The following is an 8,885-nucleotide window of genomic DNA, read 5'->3' as shown; positions in this document are numbered from 1 at the left end:
AAGTTGGCTTTTCAAACCAGAAAGAACTGCTTTTTTCAAATATTACAAATGAACTCATGACGCTAGTGACATTTTTCTCGAAGTTGGCTTTTATTTACAACAGGGTGCACTTATCGCATACCCCTTTAAATCTACAAATGCCATCCAGAGTGGTCACCGCTCAATTGTAGCAGTTTCACTGCACTGGGTGACCGCAAGTGATTTATATTCTGTAATAGGATACAACGTTACGCGCGCGCGCGCGCGCGCACGCACACACACACACACACACACACACACGCACGCACGCACACACGCACGCACGCGCGCACACACACACACACACACACACACACACACACACACACGCACGCACACACACACACACACACACGCGCGCGCGCGCGCGCGTGTGTGACTGTTTTATTTCACCAATAAATCACAGCGAGTAAACCAACATTTAAATGTTTCCCATTTACTGAACAATCGGACGCCTTGAAATTCTTGCGCCTTTATCGTTTAGTCTTCTGATAAGCTTCCTGCTTAGGTAACTAGAAAAGCTTTGACTGTCTTTCTTGCGTGAGAATAATAAGTGGAAATAATAATATCCAATCTCATGAATTGTGAGCGGAGCTTGTGCAAAACCGTAATCGATAACCTTGCCCAAATATCTTTTTTTTAATGCGAAAGCATTATTTGTCCCATTATGAGAAAAACCGGCGGCGGTGTGTCATGCTCCCGCGGTGGTCATAAAAATAGGGTGACGTCACCAGGCAGGATGCGGAGGGGAGCGGAGGGGCGCCAGATGTCATGTGAGGGGGAAAACGCAAGTGCGGAGTAATGAGGACAGGAAACCGCGCCGCCCACAGCGTTAATATACTCACTCTAGAGGTAAAGCTGCGCATTGTCCCCTTTGTTGTAAAACTTCCAAGAAAAACATCAATTCCTAAAATTTGCCATTCGTAGGCAAAACCAACTGAAATTAAAACGGGGCAAACGCCTAAGAGAACAATTTAAGAGAACCAATTAGAAATAAAAATGCAAATTGCACAAATGATGGGCGGGCAAAGGTGGTTTATGGGGCAGAGAGATCTCAAAAGGATTAATAATGAGGAAGAAAAGAAGCAAGGCTAGATCCACCGTGCCCAGGTACTTCAGATGTGCTCGAAGCTGGCCAAGAGAAGGGAAGGTGAAGAGAGCTGTGGAATGAAGAAAAGGCGAGGAGAAAGCAAGGAAAATGAAAGGAGACTAATGGGCTAAAGAAAACACAATGAGTACATAAACAAATGTGGAAGAGAGAAAAGTGAATAATCAGAAATGAGAAACAGGTAGGAACAAAGGAAGAGACATGGAACAAATGAAACGAAAAAGAAAAAAGAAACTGCGGGTGAACTCAGGCGAGCAAGCAACAAGGCCCCATGCCCGAGTGACAGGCGCAGGGCCGCGGCCCAATTTGTGGTTCATGGTTCACAGGGTTTTAACGTCCCAAAGCGACTCAGGTTATGAGGGACGCCGTAGTGAAGGGCTTCCGGAAATTTCGACCACCTGGGGTTCTTTAACGTGCACTGACATCGCACAGTACACGGGCCTCTAGAATTTCGCCTCCATCGAAATTCGACCGAAATTGGCTGTTTGGTGCCCCGGATCACTTGAGACATGTGGGAGACTGTAATGGCAAGTAGTCCTATCAACTGTCGCGGCGGGAATGAACGCGATGGATGGGTGCAAGTAAAGAAGACACGCGAGCGGCGATGCGAATATGAAGTGTACGAGACCGAAGGGAAGATAACAAAGAAGGGAAGCCATGAGGGGAAAGAAAGTTCGGAGATCCGTAGAGCCGCTCTGATATGGGAGAACGTCACCCATGCTGCACCGCATGGACAGGAAGGCGAAGGGCGGAGTGTATTACGATGGAAGTACGAGGGAAAGCGACCATGGTCATTTAGATGAGGGGCAAAAGAACGGGGTGGAGGCAAAGAGGGAGACGGAGAATGGAGGGGACAAAAAAAATGGAGGAATAAGGGTATGAAGCGATGGTGTTAGGAGATAATTTCCATGTATATGAAGAAGATCATTCTTTACATTAATTTATTTATTTATTTATTTATTTATTTATTTATTTATTTATTTATTTATTTATTTATTTATTATTCCTCAAAGGTCCCTTTCGGGACATTACATGAGGGGTGGGGATAACACGGCAAAAAAAATATTATACATTAATAAGAAAATGGGCAAAAATTACATTGATGAATGGGCTTCCTCGATGGTGGTCTTGAAAAGTCGGTGAATCATGATGGTGGCCACTTCAGCAGGGAGGTTATTCCAGTCACGGGCAGTCTTTAAGAAAAATGATTGCTGGAATGTGGTGGTATGGGCACGTTCAGGGTAAACAGCGTTCGGGTGGTTATGGCGGGAAATGCGATGGACACGTGGAATTAATTGGTTGGCTTCTGTAAAGTTGTGGAAGAATTTGTGAAATAAGCAGAGACGTGCTGTGTTCCGACGGGTGACTAGAGTAGGCAATTGCAATCGTGATTTCAGACCTGAGATGCTGGTATGATAGGAGTAGTCAGATGAGATGAACCTCGCGGCACGATTCTGAACAGACTCAATGGTATTAATTAGGTTAGTCTGATGGGGATCCCAGACAGAGTTAGCATATTCAAGTTTAGGTCTGACGAAAGTCTTGTAAGCGAGCGATTTGAGAGAACTTGGTGCTAGAGCAAGGTTGCGCCGAAGATACCCAAGGACACTGTTTGCGGAGTTAGTTATGTTGGTGATATGGAGAGTCCAAGTTAGATCACGAGAGATATGGACGCCTAAGTATTTGTAATGATTGACCGAAGAAATTTGGCAGTTATTAATAGTGTACACTGGCGCGATGAAGTTGGGGCGACGGTGAAAAGAAATCAGTGAGGTCTTTGAAATATTAAGAGACATGAGCCACGTGTTACACCAATGTTGCACTTGTGAAAGGTCTTCTTGAAGAGCGACGATATCTGAAGAATTTGTTATGGGGCGATATATGACACAATCATCAGCAAACAGTCGGACGTTGGAAGAAAGACTAAGTGGAAGATCATTAATATATATTAGGAAAAGAAGGGGACCTAGTACACTTCCCTGTGGGACGCCAGACTTCACAGGTGAACGAGATGATGAGTGACTATTAGCATAGACGAACTGATGACGGTCAGTTAAAAAGGCACGAATCCAATTAACGATGAAGGGGTGCAGATTCAGACGGGAGAGTTTGTGTATTAAGCGACCATGAGAAACTTTATCGAACGCCTTTTCGAAATCAAGGAACACAGCGTCACAATGAATATTACGGTCTAAGTACGAGTGTAAATTGTGTAGGAAAAGGGCAAGCTGTGTCTCACATGAGCGGCCTTTAAGGAATCCATGTTGATTAGGATGGAAGAAATTTACAGAAGTTAAAAAGGCAGCAACATGCGAGTACAAAATATGCTCCATGATTTTGCAGCAAACGCAGGTGAGTGAAATCGGGCGATAATTTAACGGGGATGAACGGTTACCTTTTTTGAACACTGGAATGATTTTGCCGATACGCCAGTCACGTGGTAAAGATCCTGATGATAGCGATTGCTGAAAAATGAGCGACAAGATCACACTGCTAATATCTTTAGTATTCTTCAGAACTTTTGAATTTATGGCGTCGATACCTGAGGACGAAGTATTGGTTAGCGAGTCAATAATTTTTGCAATGCCTTGAGGTTCAAATGATATGTTTTCCATGACTGGATGATCCAAAAATGGGATATCGGGAAGGTTATCGGCAGGTTCATTGGTGAACACAGAAGAAAACGCAGAGTTAAGGACACTCGCCACATCAGAATCATTAATCGGAAATCCGGAATTATCACAGAGCGTAATGACAGAAGGTTCATGAGGCATAATGGTTTTCCAAAATCGCTTGGGGTTATTTTGTAGCATTGATGGTAAAGTGTTGGAGAAGAAGGTACGTTTTGCTTGCGCTGTTTGCGTGTTGTAGTGTTTTTCGGGAGTCCTGGGAGTAAATCCTGGGAGTCGCTGGCGCAGTAGTGAAGCAGTTAAGCGATGCGCCAATGCCCTGCGGTGGGCAGGTTCTCCCAGCGGTGGGTCTTGTGGGACGCAGGTCGCTCTTCCCTAGCGACCAATCATTAATTTACCTGCCATCTGCCACAATGGGCAGTTGTTCACTATCCGGAGGGCAGCTCACAACGCCGACGCCGGATTTTCTGCGTAAAGAGGCATTTAACGCTATCGAGTTAAAACAGACAAGAGGGTGTCATCTAGAGTGATCCGCTGTCCAGGTGGATGCCCGGAGCCAGAGGACGGTTTTGCACATGCTGATGCGCACAGATAAGGACGACGGCCGAAGGAGGCCGCGCGTCAACGCCAGAGAGGCGGCCCGGTCTGTTTGCTCGTTGTCCCGGACAGCACAATGGGCCGGAACATGACACAGGAAGACGAGACAGCAAGAAAAACGGTGGCAAGGCTGCGCTTGATGTCTCTGACGCAGAATTCTTTGGTGGAAAGAGTGAATATCCTGCAGGATAGAAAGGCAATCAGAGTAAACGTGCAGAGGGCGCGCCGGGCATAACGGCAGGCCTCGTGAAAAGCAACCGTCTGCGCAGAAGGCGTTAGAGGATGTCTCAGGACGAAATCGGGCTACGTTCCGCAGCGCGCCAGAAGACGAGAATGAGACACAGGTAGCGCCCGCAGAGTGGGGCGTATAGGAACCATCCGCGAAGATATGAAGGCCGGAAGGCAGGACTGAAAGGAAAAGTGAGAGGGGAAAAGACGGATGAAGGAAAAAGAGGAGGCCAGAGAGGGATGGTCGCACCAGGGATCAAAGCGGGACAGAATATCAGAGGGTAGATAGGTGTGACCTTCAAAGATGACGGGATATGTACCGTTTAAGAGGTGTATTCCGCACAGAGGCGGTACAGCTCCAAAGGGAGAGGGGGTACTCGGAGGAGCACCTGAAGCGCAGCCGTGCGCGTCGTGCGGAATGTTTGTTTTTCTAAATTGTTATTTGAAGGCGAGTAACACGACTGTGGCTCGCTCAGAGTGCATTTCGTCCGTCGAGCACGTTATGTATGTCCTCTGTTCCCGATTGCCAAATACACGCCTGAAATTTGCTTTGGCGCAACCCAGACCACTGATATCCATATGATGTCCACAAATAATCACAATGTCTGATATCATTTGAGGATATCCTTGCAACATCCAGACGACTTTCGGCGGTCAAACGTCAGTAAAAGGATATTGACAAGATATCGTCATGAAGACATTTTTTTTTTCCGCGGCGCTTGATTTTACTTGCAGCTTTATTCAAGATTCTGCTGTATTTTGTTCTGAATTTGACAAAAGCGACAAAATTTGACACATGACAAAAGCGGGCCACACGAGAACATATGTTCCCGTAGGTCTAAGTTTAAATGGACCTCTACCGGGTTGAGAATTGATAGAAATGTTGAGAATAAAATTATTTATAGAAACTCCAATACCGGGGCAACTCAAAGTGCAAGAAAGTTTTGTCTGCACCGGGACGTCGAGCTGTCTCGCGATTATCCTACATCACGGAGATTGCAGATTTAGGCGCCAGCTATGGGCGGAAATAAATACTTTTCGTTCGTTATTCCCTTGTCATTTCCGCACCGTTGAAATGTGTTGGTTGTTTTAGCCTTTTCTGAAATAGTCATGTCAGAATTTTTATTACTGCATATATCTTACTCAGTTAGTACAGAGCCAAACTAGCTACCGTAGCGAAGCTCTCCCAAAGTGCTGTCCCTGGCTGTCCCGTACTAGGGTCCCTAGAAATACTTGCTAGGGACCCTACCCGTACGCCGCCGTTACCGCCGTCGTCGCCATCTTTATTTTGCCGCACTCAAAGTTGTTGCGTTGAAAATCACGGTGTAATACACGAAATGGTAAAGTATTTGAGCAAACTTAGCACGGAAATTTCTTTCAGTTAATAAACTCAGAAATTGAATTTAATACGCAATCTAGGGGCATGTGCTGTAAATGCGGCACCACCACGGCCTGTGCAGCGCCTGGCTGGCCTGGCCTGTATGCCTGTAGTTCGTCCATTGCTTTTCGAAGTCGGCGGCGGCGCATGTGAGAGGTAAGGGCTTGTTTCCTGATTTTGGTCTTAGTACGCATTTCTCACCATGCCTAAAATGAAGCACAAATCGTAGCAAGTTCGTGTTAGTAGAAGAATAGCTAAAAAATCATTTTCACTGTTTGAAGGCAGCGGGAATGCGACGCAGCAGCGCGAGCCAGCAACGCGAGTTCTGTTTGAAAACACGTGTGATCTTGGCGCATCACCCGGTTGCGAATCCGCTTTTGTTGGGCGTTCAGAGAAGCAATCCAGTGCACCCAGCGCCGATCTAAGCGTTCCATCCAGTTCTGTAGTGATCGATGGCGCACACGAAACGCAAGGGGCTTGTGTCTTTGTGTTTACGACTGAGCGTTGCAACGATTAGAACAGCGAAGACAGTATTGTGGATACAAAGTATTGGAATGTCTGACATTGCAGCGATTAGCAAAGTAACAATTCTTGCGTATGCAGCGTGTTGTCGTTGTGTGTGACTGTGCCTGAAGAGCGGCAAATTTTGTATATTCTTCATAGTGTGTGACTTATGTAATTCCAACAGTCTTCTTTATAAAGTGCTGCTTTTACCTGGTTTATCTTGGGCATGCCAACACTTGTTCAGTCATTGCCTTCGCTGGCTTGGTGAGGTTGATATCTTTGTTGTTTTGCTTTTGTGTAGTCATATATACTACTTTCCCTTGCTTCCATACTGTCATACAACGTTTGACACGCCTTGGCTCCTGCTTTGCCGTGTAGGGATGTTGCTCAGATGGATTCTGTGTAGTGACCAGCTACTTTTTCTCTTTTTTTTTTTGCTTTTAATGCTGCACGAACATGATTCTGTGTAGGGACCAGCTACTTTCTTCATGTCTTTTTTTTGCTTTTAATGCTTCACGAACATGATTACCAAAACCCTGTGTAGGGACCAGCTACTTTTTTCCATTTTTTTTCTTTCAATGCTGCACAAACATGATTACCAAAGCCCGCCGAGTTTTTCTACCTACCCGAGGTTTTTCATGAAATTCTCCCAAGGCAGCTATAACAACCACTTTTGCCTGCCCTTGACTCCTGCAAGTACTTTCCTCATCACTGTTTCATCAAATTAGTGTTTCAGTTCAAAGTCTTTTGGCTTGAACAACTTTATTCTCCTCAATGTCTTCATTTTTTTCTCTTTAACGTCTTTCCTATTTGAACTAACATACATAATAAGTGGCCAGCATTAACCAGTGGCCAGCGTTAACGTTTAACCAACTCATTCATGCACTTTTTGATGCCTTGTTGCCTCCAATGTGTTCTATTAAGGTGGCCCCTGATAACAGGTGCTCTCATCATCCCGGAAGGGTTCTTTTTGGCTGTGCCTTGTTAATATTTGTGGCATTAACTCTGGCCACATGTGTAGCTTCTCTAATATCCAACCTTACCATGATTAGCCCAGCAGTCTTGTGCAGTACTTAAGTTTTTTGTTCACTTGTGTGGGCATGAAAACTGCTCCATGGTATACTTGTCATCAATTTATGCTTTTTCTTATTTTCACAGCTCACTGGAAGTGGTGAATGAAGAGAAATGGACCAAGCATTTTTGAAATAAAAATTTCAAAAAAGATAGCTTGTCAGTTCAAGTTTTTTATATGTGCATGAAGCAACTGCCTAAATTCGAAGGGGTGTTCAAGGTGCATGCATATTTAATGTTCAGTGGGAATAACTGTCATTCTGGACACCCAGAAGACTGAAAGGAGATGTCAGTAAGACATCGCAAGGAAACTTAAAATATGTACTGAAGATGTTGACAGGATATCCTCTCGCCATCTTATTGGGTCTCCCTAGGACATTCTGTGGATTGCCACTTTGTGTCAAAACACCTGTCCAGAGGATGTCCAGTGGACATCATGTGGGTATTAATGGACATCATATGGATATCTGATATCTTCAGGGCGATATCAACTGGATGTCCAGAGGATACCACCTGGTTATCTGGGAAGTTGACGAACAGAATATCCGATGAAAATGGCGCCGATGTCTACAGCAACGGTTCTGCCTGTTTGATTTTTGGTTGTCAGCGTTTCGTTATGGTAAATATCGAAGGTTTCTTGACCTGCCGCGGGCCTGATGTTTTTTTTTTTAATGCGCTAGCACTTATAGAGGCCATTCCCCGCATTTAGCCGTTCTGTGTTTGTCTGTCTGAAGCCGATTTTGTGGTAGGCTGCTTACCCACCCACCGAGTGGGCAGGTGAAAATGAGCAGCCTGTCCACCGTGTCAGGCGGCAGCTCAATTAATTGTGAAAGGCTGCTCGAGAAGAGCAACCTGGATCGCCCGATGGCAGCACCTGCCGTACAAGGGCACCGGCGCATCGCTTGACCACTGCACCAGTGTGCCAGGAGTGGTACGAGGACTCCCTGGGATCTGTGAATGTTTAGAGAATTACCAATTCCGCATATATATGGATGGGCGTTAGCCCATTATCGATATAGATCTGAACAGCTGCCATCCGTGAACACTGGATCTGAACACCGGAACTTAAGTGAAAACCGAACTTCTAGTACACCTAAATCGCATTTGGCCCAAATATGCAAATCGACCATCTTTTTTTTTTACCTTTTTTCTTTCGCCAAGGACGATGTGCCGTTTCTTTTCTGGAGCGGTACGAGCTCATAGTGGGATCATTCGTCCACAGCAACGCTCACATCATCATCACGAACGTCTGTAACAGCAGCTTGCCGCTATGCATAGTAGCAGCTAGGTGGAAAGAGAAATACGCGAAACAGTATCGCATTTACCGCACGAATTAGTGCTGCAAAACGCA

General features: G+C 45.4%; 1 long non-coding RNA gene across 1 annotated transcript; it reads left to right on the top strand.

The window, feature by feature from the left end:
* Nucleotides 1-5,997: 5,997 nt before the first annotated feature.
* LOC149340991 (uncharacterized) lies at nt 5,998-7,689 on the top strand. The gene is made up of 2 exons (XR_016283375.1): nt 5,998-6,115; nt 7,622-7,689. It is a non-coding gene; the product is annotated as an uncharacterized LOC149340991 (long non-coding RNA).
* The last annotated feature ends 1,196 nt before the right edge of the window (nt 7,690-8,885 follow it).

This window comes from Amblyomma mixtum, chromosome 6 (genome assembly GCF_055824585.1).
Source record: "Amblyomma mixtum isolate Tamu chromosome 6, ASM5582458v1, whole genome shotgun sequence".
Lineage (NCBI taxonomy): Eukaryota > Metazoa > Arthropoda > Arachnida > Ixodida > Ixodidae > Amblyomma > Amblyomma mixtum.
This window is presented reverse-complemented; position numbering and strand designations above follow the sequence as displayed.